This window comes from Littorina saxatilis, linkage group LG17 (genome assembly GCF_037325665.1).
Source record: "Littorina saxatilis isolate snail1 linkage group LG17, US_GU_Lsax_2.0, whole genome shotgun sequence".
Lineage (NCBI taxonomy): Eukaryota > Metazoa > Mollusca > Gastropoda > Littorinimorpha > Littorinidae > Littorina > Littorina saxatilis.
This window is the reverse complement of record NC_090261.1, coordinates 9,494,185-9,512,603: the sequence shown is the minus strand read 5'-3', so window position 1 is coordinate 9,512,603 and position 18,419 is coordinate 9,494,185. Positions and strand designations below refer to the sequence as shown.

Here is an 18,419-nt window from a genome sequence, read left to right as displayed (position 1 = left end):
GACAATGAATGAGGTGGTGGTGGGGGGGGGGGGGGGGGTGGTGGGGGGTTGTGATTTGGTGTCTAGTCCTTGTCACATGGAATTTCCCTCTATACAGTGACATATCCATGGAAATACTGGAACCGGTATATAGAGCACTGTCAAATGTAAAGTGTCGTTTCTGCTCCTCTTTGGTTGATTATTTATTTGTTTGGGGTGTTGCAGGCAGCTCTGTTTCCTCCTTGGGGATGAAGCTACCAGGGGAAGGGATTGTGTTAGAGGTGCGGGTAGAAGGGTAGCCCTCCCGGTGCTCCCCCTTGGACCTCCCTAATCTAGGACCCTGGGTCTTAGCAAGGTGGCCATTGTGGCGTAATCCCTCCGGACTAGCATAACGTTTCCCTATCCCAAGACCGACCGTGCGTGGTCTATGACCACATCCTCTACGAGGTGACCCTATCAACTAGGCAGCGCAAGCCCCTAGGCGAAACACGGCGGATCTAGAGGAGAGAACCTCGATAAAAAAAATTTGAGCTGCCATGAAGACGGAGCATGTTGGCTGAGGACAGCGGGCAGACCTCCTGTGCCGACACCCATCTACAGGAGAAAACCAGGCATGCACGCATCAAACCCAACATGGCCATACAAAAAACAAAAAAAAAAAAAAAAAATTTATTTGCTTGACTTGTGATTTTGTGTTGTAGCTTTTGATTCTTGATGACTTTCATGATTATGAATGAAAACATTTTGTGTGGTGTAGCATATGATACTGTCTCTGTGGCTACATCGATTGCTTGACGATAAAGGAGACTATGTTGTATTTTTGGCTAATTTCGATCGAGATTGTGTTTTAGGGATGGGGAATGGGGGTATATTTGGGGTGAGGCGATGGTGTTGATGGGTGCGGGGAAGGGAATGAAGCGAACGCTGGTTTATTTTTGAGAAACTGTCAAGCGCAGCGTGTGTCGTCGTCCCGCCTCGACTAGGCCAGGAAATCTCGTGCTAAAGTTTTCAATTTGTGTGTGCGTTCCCATTACAATGAGTTTTATTTATAAATGTATTGCTTGATTTCTGCCTAATGCCCGGATTCAACACCTTTCAACCGGAAGTCGTGAGCGTGTGCCGTTCTTTTCATTAACCGCTTTCCTCCAATTTCAGTTTACCTTAAGAGTGACACCCAGTCAGTCAAATTTCCCCATTTAGTGGTCCCATTCACTCTTCTTGTTGACCAACACAAAACGTGTCACTCCAAACCGTCCAACACCGTCAGGTTGTGAAGGTGAAAGCTGACCTAAACGACCCATCTCTTCGACACGAGCGACTGTATCCAGTGTACCCAGTTTCACGGCTTGCTTCTCCTTGTCCGGTCCTCCAATGGTGTCACTTCACACTCTCTGGCTCCACTTCAACCCTTGTTGGTCTTCGCGTGTCAACAAATGCTGCTTCCACTTGACTGATTCTATGTCCTACTTAGCTAGAGCTTCCTCGTCTTGGAGGGCCCCAGTTCCCCCGAAAGCGGCGTATGGCTGCCTAAATGGCGGTGTAAAAACGGTCATACACGTAAAACTCCACTCGAGCAAAACCACGAGTGTACGTGGGAGTTTCAGCCCACGAACGCAGAAGAAGAAGGGCCCCAGTGGATGATTGGTTTTGATTTAAACAGTGTTTATTCAACAATTCATAGGTAATTGAACATAATACATGTTCAACAACAAGCTCAAGCCTATGGTGGTGACCCTAACAGGAGAATTTAACATACGGATTACAATATTTTGCGACGAGACTTAACAAATATTTCTTTAAACCAAAACAAACAAGAAACAAACAAAATATGCACACATGTATAATATTATATGATTGCTTTTAACATTGTGTATACCTTTCTCTTGCTTGCTATATGCTTTTCCCAGTATATAAAACTCACAGGTAATGTAAGCTTGCATTTGAGGCCATTTTTTCTGTCTCGTTTGATGGAGTCTTAATCTAGCCGAGTCAACGCATTCACAACGAGAACAGACTATTAATTTGATCATAGTCATCGTGAAAACTTACCGGGTCAAATGATTAAATTATCGGTACTACCAAAGACCGTAACAAAGGGGTAACGGAATCTTTATTTGCAGATAAAACAGGAAGTGAATATCACGCTGAAATCTTGATTGTAAATAGAGATTACACATGTTATATTCGACCGGTAGGCCCAGTTCTTCTGACAGTCTGGTAAGCAGCCAAAGCTAAGTCCCCAAAATTTCGCAGGACTGTTGGAACTCACTGATGACAACCGCAAGCTCCGTGAAAACCTGGCAAGCAGGGATCTTGACTTACAGTGTATATATACGTATATCTATGTTGGAAGAGGCTTTGGGACCAACAATTAGTGTTCGTCCTTATAGTGTCAAGGTGCCAAGGGCCCAGGAAAGCCTTGCTGCTGCTGAAACCGGATCTTGCATTGGAGGACAGACAAAAGCAGTGTAATGACGGTCATTAAGGGCGCTACGGTGCTCGCGAGGACCTTGTCAGGAGGCCCCGTGCCTGTCAAGGAGGCGAGGTGTCTGTCCCATGTTTTGATTTATTAATCAGGCTTCAAAGGGGATTTGTCCCCAGACCTTCCTCGCGCTGTGAGACGGCGAGTAATTGCCCCATTGCCTTTTCTGTCCTGCCTGTCTTTTCTCTTTCTTTTCCCCTCTCTTGCCCCTCCTTTCCCCTCTAAAATGTGCCGTACCCCAAACCTCGCTTTTGTGTTCCAAAACCAACAAGTGACATCCGAGTCATGTTCTCTATTAGCACGTGCTGCACCCACTTAAGCGGAAGTGCAGCGACATTTCCATCCCATCCGCGATCTTCTTCATCTTCTCGTTCACTGCATGTTCCTATTAGCGCCTGACGCTCCGAGCGAGCAAGACGATACATACGCCAGCGCGGATCCCTCGGGGACAGAAATCCGATCCAGGTTTTATTGTGGAGGCTTCCTGGTGGATACAGTGTCGCCGTGCGAGAGGTGACGCTGCGGGTTTTACGGGTTGAAGATTTGTGCCACGGTGCGCTGTCGCTGGAGTTCGACACTGTAGCTGTTTTCCGCCCCTGTAACTTCTGTCCGAAAACTGTCGCTTTTTGTTGCGGCCATGTGTGATTGTTTTCTTTTGGGGGCTTTCGCCTTTAATTAATTTTGACTATTGTTTTGTCACTTGTTAGTCCTCAGGGTAGAAATCCAGGACGAATCTCATTTGATTTGTTTCCTCTCTAATCTTCGAATTTTTTCTTCTGCAGTTTCCCTTTTCTTTTTCAAAGAGAAATACATGCACCCAATATGGATTTTTGTGTGTAATCGAATTCTGAAATTCTTTAATCATTAATAATGACTTTGAAAAGTACTTTTGTTTTGCTTTGTTCTTTTTGTCTCTATCTTTACTTTTTTTTCATTCATGTGTAATCGAATTCTGAAATTCTTTAATGATCTTGAAAAGCACTTTTACTTCTCTGTGATTATTTTTCTCTCTTTCTTTACTTCTTTCTTTCTTTTTTTCTAAAGCAATTTTTGTTCTTTCTTTCCTTTTTTCTTTCTTTCTGTCTGTTTGCTCCAATCGAGGCACATGTGCACACCGCACTGCACCCTTCTATTACATGTGTATAAATGTGACAATGGCGAGAAGGCATTACACACACTCACACAGGTTGGCGGTCTTTTCACGTTTCTACTCTTGAGGGGAATGGTGCATTGTTGCCGCGAATCTGTTGTTCTCTGCGAAGAAAGGAATCCGCCAAACTCATTTTCTCATTGCCTTGACCTCGCATAAGAAAGATGTTAATTTCCGTAGTTGAGAAGGACCCCCACAGATTTTGTGACGTAAAACTTTCAAAACAGCGAAACCTAAAAAAAAAATATATATATATATATAAAAAATACATGGAACAAAAGACGTAACTGTGTTGTCCATTTACAAAAAAGCTTACCCAAGAAGTTGCGTGTTACGACACAATTAAAAGAATGAATGTAAAAATGAATGAAAATTTTCTTTGAAGCAACTTTGTTTCCTTGTTTCCTTCTTTCTCAATCACTCAAAATTTGCTGTAAGAAGACTTGTGTGCATTTGCATTATTGTGAAGGTATGAATAACACATATTTTACCTTCAAAATGTCTTCGAAATTTCCGAATGTTATCTGTGTTGACCCATGCAACCCATCTCAGTTTTGCATGAGAAAATGTAACTATTTGAAAGTTTGAATTTGGATAAAACAAACGAGACCTCTGCAGCTGAAATCGACGGATAAAATGAGCGGAAGCATGCAGGCGTCACGGGTTCTTTCCCTTAGTAGAATGCGTCTTTCCGGCGTCTATCTTTACATCGCGAGCATACCAAACAAGCAGAGATGATTGAAGGCCGCGTCGTATTTGTCGCTTGTCTCCAAAGCTGACGGCTTACTTCCCTTGTCCGACGTCTCTGGCCGTTTTGACGTGTGACCTGGTCACTGTGGCCAGCCCTGTCTTTTGCAGGTCAGTTCCACATTGTCCGTCAAAAGCCGCCAGGCCTCAAAATGACATAGCGGTCAAATCTGCAACTGTTCGGACAGCGGAGGTTTGGGTCCTTATTGGTATGGTTTCCGGTTAAAAGTCAAGGGTGTGGAGCGTATAACAATGAGGAGAGTGCGGATGAAATGTTTGAAAATGTTTGGTCTTGAAATGTGTTATTATTGTCCTCTCTCATTTTCGCACTTTTGGTGCTGATTTTGAGCTTTAATAATACATGTAATATGATTTCGGCTTTGATGTTCTGAAATTAACGGCAGAAGAAAGTCGTTAATTTAAGCCTTTGAAATCTTATGGTGAAAGTTGAGGCCGCACTGTCACGCCCTCATTTTTCGATCAAATTGATTACAATTTTGGTTAAGCAATCTTCCACGAATTCCGGACTATGGAATTAAATTTCAGATGGGCATCTTAAAAATGTGTTAATTTGTTTGCTCTTTAAAGTTGTCATTAAAATCGATTTTTCACTAACAGATTTAGAAATGATGGCATCGTATTCCCCATCTTCTCATGATCTCAAAAATATATAGACATGTCATGCTCAGAATTACAGAAAATAGGTTAAGTAAGTACAGTACTACGGTCGCACGCTTCGCGGAGACAAGCGTGACTCGTGTATCTAAATATATAGTCTCGGCGATGACTGTCTTTGGTGTTGATCTTTTAGTTTGATGCCGACAGATTGACTAAATGTTTTTATATCGCTTCACGCGACTTGTTTCTTCTTCTATTAATCAGGTGCGATATCGAATTTGCCAACTCTCAAGCTGTGCCGTAGAACATCGCAATGTGTGTATCAGGTATTAATTCGACGTTTGCCTACCGTTTAGTTGCAGCCGTATCACCTCTCGGAAGAAATTCCATCCTCCTGACGTCTGTCGAGCATGAGTGATTGAAGTTTCACGGTGACCGCTGGCAACATGGCTCCGATGCGCATAATGCACTGAAACTGACCTCTAATGTATTCACGCGACCCAAATTACCGCGAAACGTACGTCACTTCCGATATCGTACAAACACCGTTTCATCTCCGGGTCTTGCAGGCTGAGGGGAATGAATAACTCGCATCCACCGGACCTGGCTGTAAAGGCAGCAGCATCAAGCATCGATTGCCAATGTGACGAACCGTTCGCGATACCTTACCCTCTTCACAGGGCCGAGCGGTATCTTTGACCGAAGCGCCAGCAATCCTCAATGAAGCTGGAACGGGAGAATATCTATCAAGCCCAGCTGTGTCGAGGTATCGCTTCTCCAAAGCGTGGCTAACGGGATCCTGTGATAGCGGGTGCGGGTGAAATGATTCAGATGAATTGATAATTGGCGCTGTTGGCCTTTGATGGGGGTCTTCCAGCAAGGCTGTGAAGGTGTTGACGACGAGGAGAAGCCTCTCGAGTTCGTGGCTGTTAGCCAAGCGATCCGCGGGGCTCAAGACTCGTAACGGCTCTGATTTACTCGTAACGGCTCTGATTTCTAGCGAATTGATAATTAATTGTTGCCGCTTGCAACCCGCTGACGTCCATCGAAGAATGATTATGCATGATTTAGATATTTTGGCGCCATGTGTGGAGGGTCCGTTTCCTTTTGAAGCAAAGTCTGTCAGGTGAATTTAGCCAGATAGGTTTCAAGGGCGGTAGTCTACTTGCTATTATCGCATTGTCCGATCATGTCCGATCATGTCCGATTCATTACGGGTCACTGCCACTGTGTATGCTACGAAATCCTTGCACGTTATGGTTGTAACTATGTCGTCACGTGTCGCTCGTTATTCATCAGCTGCGGGTTACGCGAATCGCAGATAGCAAAATGTAATGATCTGGATTATATCAAGTAGCCGTACACTCGTCACTGGAATCGATATATGTGTGGGTGGATTTTATTCAACATTCCTGTGACAATGCTTTTTTCGGCGATAACAAGCATGGTTATTTATTGACCATAAGGGGAATCGCAATTATTAAAGCGCAGCCATAGTGTAATGTCGAGCACGCATGGCAATATTCAGCTTGGAAAAAAATTGTTAAAAAACCAGTAAGCACGATCGTAGATATAGGCACACCAAAATTGGTATAAATGGAAAACATAAGTTTTGAACCCATCGATCTACGAATCACTTGACTATTAAACGAGCGTACTGAAAAGTAGTAGGCTGAATAAATGAATTCTTGGCCAACATTAACGAAAAAGTAGTGTAAAGGGCGGAATCGGTAAGTTTTGGTGCGCGTAATATGCGTATAACTTTCTATAATGATTACTCTGGTTTTCTTCTGAGTTTTTTTTTCTCTCTCCGACTGAGAGTCCAACGAATACCTTCTCAGAAGAAAAAACGAAAACAAAACAACAACAACCAAACAAATGAAACAATTTGTTCTAGTTGATAAACCAAAAATTATGATCGTATGCATATAAAAAATGTTAAAGTTTATTTTTTTATTTTTATTTTTTAGAGCATTTGTTCACGAATTTGTTCATTTATCCATTTGTCCTTCCGTTATAAAACAAAGAATTATGCTCGATTATTGAGCAGGGATTATTGAGGCTTATACTTCAAAATGTTCCCCCGCTTAGCTCTTGGTTGTGACAACTCAGTGGTATTACTTTGTAATTTGATTGTGTAACAAGAAGAAGACATACAGTTGAGGCACAGAGAATCAACGTTTGTGGACCAAGTTTAATCAATACTAATTGTCCATATTAACGCTCGCAGTATTAAAAATAAAATTGATCTATTGCATCCTGAAGTCCAAAAGCATGACGTTTTAACCATATCTGAGACTTGGTTATCCCATACAGACGACAGTTCCTCACTACTGATCCCAAATTTTCAACCTCCAATAAGACTAGACAGACCAAACGACCCACATGGGGGAGTAGCCATTTATGTTAAAACATATTTGTTTTGTAAGCCACGTCCAGACCTGCACGTGCCAGGACTTGAAGCAGTCTGGACTGAAATTAAGTTTCATAAAGATAGACTTTTAGTGGGTTCTTTTTATCGACCACCTGATGCGAAGGTCCAATATTGGGACTTAGTTGACGAAAGCATTCGTCGAGTAAATAACCAGTTTGTCAAATTTATCATCCTTGGAGACTTTAACTCCGATTTTGGTAGTAACCCCTCCCAGCATCTCCTGAACTTATTGAACTTATATCAACTTACCCAACTTGTAACCCTGCCAACACGTGTCACGGAGACAAGTAGTACCTGCCTAGATTTAATAATAACCCAAACCCCGCAAATGATACAGCGCGTAGATGTTTTTCCTCCTGTGTGTAGTGACCACAGTGTACCATGTGCAGTATTAAACACTGTAGTTATTCCTAATCGCTCATTTAAAAGAACCATTTATAATTATGATAAGATGAATATTGAAAGTTTTTGTGGATCACTTTCCCAAGTTGATTGGTCTGCTGTCTTTATTGATAAATGTCTTGATGAAAATGTTCAAGATTTTACGCAGATTTTCATGAGCATTGCCAAAGAGAATATGCCGGTTAAGACTGTAACAGTTCGATCGGAGGACAAGGAGTGGGTAACATCTGACATCTTAGATTTAATTGATGCACGCGATCAGATACACACTAAAGCGAGATTAACCGATTTACCCGAAGATTGGTTGTTGTATCGACAGACACGTAATTCATTGACACAAAAGAAAAGAGAAAGAATTATTGAGTATTATTCCAATTTGGATACAAAGATCTCAGACCCTTCAAAATTCGGAACTAAACAATGGTGGAAATTAGTTAAATCCTTTATGAATAAGAAGGGTATGAAAACTGAGGAACTTCCACCAATCCACTCAGAAGGTCAAATACATTATTTAAACCACGATAAAGCTAATATTTTTAATGATCAGTTTATTCAGAATTCTTCCATTGAGAATCCAGACGATGAACCTCCCGAAATCCAAATTTCTGATTGTTTTATGAATAACTTAGTCTTGTCAGTTAATGAAGTAAAAGATGTTATTATAAATTTGAAGAAGACGAAAGCTGCAGGTCCCGATTTAATACATAACCGATTATTAATTGCTTCTGTGGATGTTGTATCAGAACCCCTTTTAAAAATATTTAATAGAAGTTTAGTTGAAGGAAAATTTCCTGCCTCGTGGAAACTAGCCCATGTTACTCCAGTATATAAAAAAGGTCCAGCAGAATTGTGCAATAATTACCGTCCTATATCATTACTGAGTTGTGTTGGTAAGGTGTTAGAAAGATGTGTTTATGTACATGTTTTTGATTTTTTAAAGGCAAATCACATACTCATTCCACAGCAGTCTGGTTTTTTGCCAGATGATTCATGTGTATTCCAATTGATTTCGATTTACAATGAATTTTGTTCCTGTCATGACAGAGGCATTACGACCCAAGCTGTATTTTTTGATGTGTCGAAAGCGTTCGACAGAGTGTGGCACAAGGGCCTTTTGGCCAAGTTAGAAGCAGTGGGCATTAGAGGTCGGTTATTATTATGGTTCTGTGATTATTTAACAGACCGCAAGCAAGTTGTTGTAATTAAGGGAACACAGTCTAATGTTAAAAAGATTCCTGCCGGTGTTCCACAAGGATCCGTGCTAGGCCCGCTCTTATTTCTGGTTTATATTAATGATATTGTAAAGAATATTGAATCCGGAATTAAGTTGTTTGCTGACGACACAAGCATGTATCTTGCATTAGAAGATGTAGACAGACGAACCAATATATTAAATCAAGATCTTGATAAAATTAGTGCATGGGCCAATAAATGGAAAGTTAAATTTAACGAGACTAAGACTGAATTGTTAAATATTCAACGTGATTTAATCCCCCCTCAACCCTTGTTTTTCAACAATGTCTTTTTAGAAAAAGTAGATCAACACAAACACCTTGGAGTGATTTTACAGAGCACCTGCAAGTGGGATGCCCACATCCAAAGCATAGTTAAAAAAGCGAATTTATTGATTAATTGTTTACGATTTTATAAATATAGATTAAGTCGAAAAAGTTTGGAAATAATGTACAAGTCTTTTATTTTACCCCATTTCGACTATGCAGATGTTGTTTGGGATAATTGCACTAAGATAATGGCAGATGCATTAGAAACATTACATTTAGAAGCCCTACGAATTATAATAGGTGGAGTTAAGGGCACTAGCCATGCAAAGCTGTATGAGGAAAGTGGGCTATGTAGCCTTGAAGAACGAAGGAAAAGACATAAATTAATTGTTTTTCATAAGATGATACATACCAAATGCCCCCAGTATTTAGTAAATGTATTGCCCCCTCTTGTAGTTGACATTAATCCGTATCATAGACGAAGACCATTAGAAAGATATGTACCTCCTCATAGAACCGAATTATTTCGCAACTCTTTTATCCCCAAAACGACTGTACTATGGAACACCTTACCAGATAACGTTAAAATGACCACCTCCTTGAGCGAGTTCAAAAATTATTTGTCAAGTGCTGATTTTAAAGTACCATGCCATTATTATTATGGAGAAAGATTTGAACAAGTACATCATTGCAGATTGCGTATTGGTATGAGTGATTTGAATTTTGATTTATGTAAGCGGCACCTTAAGGATTGCTCTCAATGCGAGTGTGGTTATCCCAGCGAGACTGCTGAACATTACTTATTGCATTGTCCCTTGTATAGAGATATAAGATTATTGTCCATTGATAATTTGACAAATGATTATAAGTATATCGAAATATTATTGAAAGGCATCCCGCAATATTCACGAAATGTCAACCAGACCATATTCATAACTGTACAGGACTATATTAGACAGACGGGCAGGTTCCGTAAATGAGCCTCTATACTTCACTCATTACATTTATTAGACACTGTCATGCGACATGCTGCCTGACAAATTTTTCCCCATAACCTCTCTCATGTTCTCTTGTTGTTTTCCGACTTATCAAGTATGTCTCGATTTATGCGCAATGTAGTGACTTTTCCTCTGATCACAATATGCATTAACTTTGTGCGAGTGTCTTATGTGCACTTATTACAATTGAAAAAATCCCCTCAAATATTGGCGCTCCAAGTCTTCTTCTTCTTCTTCTTTTTCCCTTAAGCTAGCTACTAGCTAGCTGCCCTTTCCCCACCTCCTGTATCACCAACCCCTTCCCATTTTCTGCTTGTTTGTGTATCTGTTTTGTCTCTTGTTTTGTTTTTCGTTTCCTGAAATGAGCTAATGTACTTATTCCGCCATCATGCTAACCTTTGTTTTGTAATTACCATGATTGCTTAAAATAAGCATTATATGCTTGAGTATGTAATCATCCATGCATTGTTCTTGTCATGATTAAAATTGAATAAAGTTTTGTTTAAACCAATACTAATTACGAAAATGTAGGAAACCACGACGTGATCATTTATATTCACAACAAGTAGAAATACTTAAGACATAAGACCTACTTTTTGTGTGAAATAGCTCCCCCCCCCCCCCCCCCCATTTTTGTAAATAAATAAATAATTAAATAAACAAATAAATCAAGAAAATCAAATAGATAAATGAATGAATAGATTATGCCACATGATTCGGTTGTTTAACAGAAAGCAGAAATAAGCGATCGAGTCGTTAGACGGTAATTTCTAATGACCTAATTTTCCAATAAAAACTCGTCAAAATAAGGAGACGCCACATGATTAAAGTTGTTTTATATCTATACGAAAATCGACAACGCATGAAATGTCAATCTTTGCAGGCTAAGTTTTCAAATAAAAGAGTGCGCACCACTTCAGCAAATTGTTTCATTTTAAGAAGAAATCGATGAAGCAGAAAACATCATGCAGTTTTGCAGACCAGTTTTCCCAATAAAAAGTACATCAACCCAAGTGACTACCACATCATTAAATTGTTACATAGCAAGAAAAAGTCGATGAAGCATAAAGTGTCAATTTTGGCAGACCGAAGTTTTCCAATAAAAATTTTCCGCCACATAAATTAAGTTGTTTCATCGCAAGAATAAATCACCGAGGCATAAGACGTCAATTTTTGTTTACCAAGTTTCCCGATGAAAATTACGTCAAGACATAATTAAGTTGTTTTATTGCAAGAAGAAGTACATGCGACGTCAATTTGTGTGGACCACATTTCCAAATGAAAATTACGATAAGACATAATTAAGTTGTTTCATCGCAAGAATAAATCACCGAGCCATAAGACGTCAATTTGTAAGGACCAAGTTTTCCAATGAAGATAATAATTAAGTTGTTTCATGTTAAGAATAAAGCACCGAGGCAGGAAATCGCCAGAGAAGTTGAAGGCTCTGATCGTAGTAGGAGGTCTCTTGGCATTAGTACACTTCACACCATAGCACACCTGATTCCTTTTGGTCAATAAAGTTGCGTGAAACTTCCTGAGAATTGTGGCAAACAAGCGTCCCACTGTGTTCGTTAGTCCCCCGTGTTGCTCGACATGTACTAATAAGGTAAACAACTCTCGTCTGTCGGGCATTAATTGGAACAGTTCTTGCAGTTGCAGCCGACACTTTCACTTCGATGCGCTAGAAGAATCAGTTTTTGTCGTTGGTTTCGCAGTCATCGTTGGTTTTCAATTCGACGCAGGTGCGAGTAATTTTTCCACCTCAGATTGTTTTATTTTTGTCATTTTTTGTTTTTATATTTGATTAATGAATAAACTTTATGTTTTATTAGTGTTAATCAGTCTTGGAAATGATGTCTTGTCTTTTGATATAATATTTTTTTTCAAATCAACAAATAAGCAACAACTAAAATTGTTTCTGTAACGAGACGTGTTGAGATGAGTAGTCTAAGGGATCTTGTTTTGCATAAGTAATCTACTGGTGGGCACGTTATCTTTTATTTATTTATTTATTTGTACCTGTGTATTTGTTTTTCTTAGTGAGGAAGACAGTTTATATGCATAACGTAGCCGACTTCCCGTAAAAGAAAAATGCAATACCATATGGGACGTTATATTCCTACAGCGACACTTTGCCTCAAATTAACCAATCATCCTCCAGACTAGAAGCGTCACGGCATTCATTATTACGTCATCTCCCTCAAAGGCGTTTCCTGGTGAAGCACTCTTCAGCCTAACGCTTCCGAACAGGTCTGTAAAGTGACGTCACACCGACGTCGACTTCAAAGAGAGGCTGGTCACGAAATCGAGGCGCTCGGCAGTAGATCTAAGCATGATAGTGCCCGCGAGTTTGTTGTTGTTTACATAATATACCTCGCGTGCAATATGGAGGCACGCGAGCTTGGTCTGGCTTCGGTGCAAGAAAATCACCATTTTAAAGACCTCGCATTCTAGCCTGCGGTGGCTGTAGGATGAGTCTTTCATGTGTATCATTAATTAGCTGAAGGACAATACCGTATGATAAGCATCAACTGACTGGGGCTGGATCTCTGCTTTCATCTCTTCTCTTTGACTTCTCGTTACGGCTTCGAGCTGTTGATGATTATCTTGCGCCATACTCGTGTAAAACTCGCTGGTTTATAGTATAGTTGGTGCTTGGGAAATTGCTGGTTAGATTAGTTGATGGTCAGAAAATTGCTACCAGATAAACAACACCATTAGTCTAAGGGAATGTTGCGTGAGATGTTCTGAGGTGTTTAGATTGCATAATTAGATTTGTATTGCCTGCAACGAGAATTTCTTTGTGTTTAAGAGTATTTATTTGATTGGCAGATGGAGGCATGCCAGACGCGCGACTGAGTTGACTTCTTTGCCTTTTTCAATGATACAGAGTCTTTCGCTTCGAATTGTGTGTTTTTAGATGTACAAAGAAACACATTTATTGATAGTGCTTTTGTGTGTGTGTGAACTTGTGTGCCGTTCCTAATTGTCGTGACTTATAATTATGAGTGATCTGACAGTATTTAGTTCAGTGTTTGTCAGCGTGCCTGCTTGTATTGAGTTTGAAACTAAGTCTCTATGTTCCAGCATGTCTCTGTCTACATTTCTACAAAGTCTGTCTGCATGTCGGTCTTTCTCATACCCCCCTCGGGTTAGGGGGAAGAATTTACCCCCCGCGGGTTAGGGGGAAGAATTTACCCCCCGCGGGTTAGGGGGAAGAATTTACCCGATGCTCCCCAGCATGTCGTAAGAGGCGACTAACGGATTCTGTTTCTTCTTTTACCCTTGTTAAGTGTTTCTTGTATAGAATATAGTCAATGTTTGTAAAGATTTTAGTCAAGCAGTATGTAAGAAATGTTAAGTCCTTTGTACTGGAAACTTGCATTCTCCCAGTAAGGTCATATATTGTACTACGTTGCAAGTCCCTGGAGCAATTTTTTGATTAGTGCTTTTGTGAACAAGAAACAATTAACAAGTGGCTCTATCCCATCCCCCCCCCCCCTTTCCCTGTCGCGATATAACCGTGAACGGTTGAAAACGACGTTAAACACCAAATAAAGAAAGTCTCTCTCATTCCCTGTATGAAGACAGACCGTCACTGATGACACTTTGCTCTCGCCCCCCTCTTGTTCCTCTCCCTGTTGATCCTCTCGCTTCCTCTTCAAAAGAAAGGTGTTATATGACACAAACTTATAGCATGGAACCTGTACCTGGCTGCTTTACTTTTATTTGGACAATAAACATAGTCGGTTTCATCTTTAATACCCTGGCATTCATTCTAGCATCATAGTCTTGTAAACGAAAACATCCGAAGAGGCAACATATCCCCATAGAGACCGCAGCAACCGTCACTTACCATCGTCACCCAACCGTTCCCCCAACAAGGCCACAAGTCATACGTGAAAACTGAACTTGGACGTTCACAAAACAAACAAAAATATTTGTCTGCATCCCCCATGTCTAGGTTGAAGCCGGTGGTGTATCAAAGACATACTTATCCCCCTTTCAAGGGGGTGCATTGTTAAAATATTTGCAGTGAGCGAAAGGGAAGAGCCCCCGGGCTGTCACAACACGTCTTCCGGACCCTGGGTGAGAGGAATGCTAACGACGGGTAGATGGACAGAAAGTTGGCGTGACTGAATCGGGGTACATGCATAACATCCTTTACCCGGTCCGGGCCTAATGTGCGTGATAATGATCTATCTGTCCGCCGTAGCTTGTCAGCGCGGGTAAACAGCACAGCGCTGTCGCTACCTTTTATGGAGGAATGGTGGTGATTTGTTGTTTGCTGATTATTATCGGCTTTGTGTGTTGAGGTTTTTGTGTGTGGCTTGCTTTTTGCTGAAAAAGAAAAAAAAGAAAATATGTGAAGAGAGATAGAGAGAGAGAGAGGCGGAGGAAGAAAGAGAGAGAAGGCGGGTGGTGGAGTGCGAACAGAGAGACAAATATGACCAGGAATATAACCATGTGTGTCAAAAACAATGGCAAGTTACGCTAACTGTATATTGTGAGAGAGGCGGACATACAGACAGACAAACAGACAGACGCAAACAGACAGACAGACAGACGGAGGATGAGAGAGGCGGACAGACAAGCAGACGGACGGGCGGTCGGATGGACGGAAGGACAGACGGACAGACAGACAGACAGACAGACAGAGTGTTTCAGCGCATTCCTCATCAACTAACAGACAAACATTTAAATCTTTTTGTTTCTGCGAGCGATTTAGCCTGTCAAGAAGAACCAACCTGTACGCGTTCCTCTTGAGTTTTCTGTCCTGTCAACCGTGAAGGTGATCTGAGGCCAAAACAACAAAGCACACAAACACAGAGCAATTAGGTCTGCCTGGCTGCTTAACTAATAGGTAGCAAGGTGCAAATTACTACTGTTTGCGTTACTGACGTACTTGAGAGTTGCCTCATCTTTCTGCCCAATAAACCTTTTGTTAAAATGCTTTGGCCAACACTAAAAGAGCTTTAGGACACCAATGGACTGGGTGGCCGAGTGTTAACGCACTTACGCTCGGAAGCGAGAGGTGAATTGCGAGTTCGACCCTGGGTCAGGGCGTCAGCAATTTTCTCCCCCCTTTCCTAACCTAGGTGGTGGGTTCAAGTGCTAGTCTTTCGGATGAGACGAAAAACCGAGGTCCCTTCGTGTACACTACATTGGGGTGTGCACGTTAAAGATCCCACGATTGACAAAAGGGTCTTTCCTGGAAAAATTGTGTAGGCATAGATAAAAATGTCCACCAAAATACCCGTGTGACTTGGAATAATAGGCCGTGAAAAGTAGGATATGCGCCGAAATGGCTGCGATCTGCTGGCCGATGTGAATGCGTGATGTATTGTGTAAAAAAATTCCATCTCACACGGCATAAATAAAATCCCTGCGCCTTGAATATGTGCGCGGTATAAATTGCATAAAAAAAAATACAAATCCCTGCGCTTAGAACTGTACCCACGGAATACGCGCGATATAAGCCTCATATTGATTGATTGATTGAATGAATGCCTATTGGTTTGAAAAGGGGCTTATGTATTCCCCTCATGCAGCATATTACCTAAACCTATCTCAATATAGGCCACTTGGTCTGAGAGGACGTCAAGCTCTAATAGTCAGTCAGTCTATTGGTTTAAACAAAACTTTATTCAATTTTAATCATGACAAGAACAATGCATGGATGATTACATACTCAAGCATATAATGCTTTGCAATCATAGTAATTACAAAACAAAGGTTAGCATGATGGCGGAATAAGTACATTAGCTCATTTCAGGAAACGAAAAACAAAACAAAAGACAAAACAGATACACAAACAAGCAGAAAATGGGAAGGGGTTGGTGATACAGGAGGTGGGGAAAGGGCAGCTAGCTAGTAGCTAGCTTAAGGGAAAAAGAAGAAGAAGAAGAAGAAGACTTGGAGCGCCAATATTTGAGGGGATTTTTTCAATTGTAATAAGTGCACATAAGACACTCGCACAAAGTTAATGCGTATTGTGATCAGTCAGTCTATTCATTTTCAAGGGATCTTGGTTTGACACGAAATTATTCCAAGACAGCAATGAAAATGTAACCACCAGAAAAACCAGCAACATGAACAAACGAACACGGATTTCCATTTCTTACTTAGAACTGGTTGAACAATGGCTAGCAGTACCAGAACTATTGTTCTCATTGTCCCTTTAGCTGTGACGAGTGTTATTTGATTGTTTCTTTTGTGCGCTGATTTTATTCTTTAATCGCGATCAGTAATCGAAACAATACAACTTGAAACTACGGAGTTGGCATGGTTTATTTTTCACCTAAAAAAAGGTTAGGAGGCGTGTCATTGTGGGATCATCATTTTTTTTTTTACATCTTCTTATCATTATGGTATCTGAATGGTTTAAGTTTTTTCAGTCTTCTTTAAATCTCCTTTAAAAAAGTGCGGTCAACTGCAAGATCGTTTGTGTTGTTTCCGACCGAGCCTTTGATGCGCCTTGTTCCACACAAACCCTGCTGTTTTGTAGGCCTACGTTTCGCGATGTGGATGACCTCACGTGGTTGAGAGCTCACAACTCACTCTAATCAGACAAGACAGGCCGGGATAAGGGGATGTCTGTCCTATGTCTGGTTCACAACAGATGGCTGCAAAGATGTTTGCGTCATTTGAGCCAAGAAGTGAAAATACTGTAACAGAGTTTGATGAGGCTGCATATGATTAACGGGGCTTTGTTTGTTTGTATATTTCAAAGAAGCAAATGCTTCCCTTGTGTGATCCCCTGGTATGACCTTCTTATGTTTGTTACGGTCAAAAGCGACCAATAACCAGTCAATGTCTTGTGACAGTATTGCAATTAGTTGTGGCATCAGTTTCAGCAGTTTCATTATTATCTGTGTTGTTGTTGTTGTTGTTGTTGTTGTTGTTGTTGTTGTTTTCTAGTTATTGGGAATTAAAAGTCATATGCCTAGAAGAGAGTGGAGGCATTCCTGGTAGCTTTCCCGTCATCAGTCAAGAAAAGCTGGATACATCGCAGGTCAAACACATACAAGCAACCTGGTCCCCTAGAACTCGATCAAGCCTCGGTTTTCGCAGTCCTGTTTTGAAGTGGCAGGGGGTCGCTCTACAAGTATTTGTGAAGAAGTAGTTCCACAAACAGCACCACCGGCACGCCGCGGAGAAAGGCAAGTTCCTTCAACAAGGGAAGAAGACCCATGTGACAAGCCTCCAACCGGTGCTGGGCCCAGCCCTGTCGCCCCCCGACAAACGTGCCCCTTATCACAAGGCGCTTATCTGCCGCCCCGGATTATCCGCGCCTGTTCAGCCGCGGCGCCCAATTACTATCATCACCCGATCATTAGCCGTCATTTTCACGGCTCCCCTACCAAAGAGTTCTTCTCGGGGAGATAACAAGGACCCATGCGGAGACAACTCAATACGCCCTGTTTTTCTCTCTTCTAGGTTGTGACGGAAGGAAGAAGCAGCTTCATGTGATCGCTACGGGTACAGCCGTCGCGCTATACTTTATCTTCAGGTTTTTGTTTGAGCACGGTTTTTAGGTGTACTGTAGTATGCTTATACAGACCCTCTTCAAGAACAGCGCGGGAGTTTGTACGAGGAGACATAAACTCTGGTTGCATATGTTTTGGTGGAACCCTTGAACCTGTAGAATAGCGCGAACATCGTAGCAGGAGCACTCGAATCTGATCGTATCTTAGTACAGTTATTCTGCTTCAAGAAAAGCGCAGACACGGTAAGAGCAGAGGTGGAATCTTGAGATACACGTATTGAAGCATAGCTCATCTTCTCCTCTTTGCCTGCTCGTCGTGTTGTATAGTGACAAGGACCTCTTGGGGGCGGGGTTCTCTCATGTCCCGCTAAAAGTGTTCACAGGCTTTTTACGCTGCTGGGTCTCCTCCCTCGTTGAAGTCTTTTGTCGGCGGGAGTAAGCGTACTTGACAACACCGTCACCCGCAGTGACTTCCGCTGGGTGGATTTACTGAGCAGACGACAACCCTGAATAGAGAGATCTACGCTCAGATTCGCTGCGTCTGTCAAGGGCTATTGTAACATTGTTGTAAGATCTTGGCTTCCATATACTTGTGCAGTTGTGCACATTTTGAAA

At 41.4% G+C, this 18,419-nt stretch overlaps 1 protein-coding gene and 1 long non-coding RNA gene across 8 annotated transcripts in view; both read left to right on the top strand.

Moving 5' to 3' along the window:
• Window positions 1-18,419, top strand: part of LOC138953604 (uncharacterized) — a 313,259-nt gene that overhangs the window by 44,535 nt on the left and 250,305 nt on the right. The window lies entirely within an intron of this gene.
• The window catches only part of LOC138953005 (uncharacterized), a 79,763-nt gene continuing 74,801 nt past the window's right edge, over window positions 13,458-18,419 (top strand). The window contains exon 1 of the long non-coding RNA XR_011451468.1: window positions 13,458-13,736. This is a non-coding gene — a long non-coding RNA (uncharacterized lncRNA). The remainder of the gene's footprint in view (window positions 13,737-18,419) is intronic.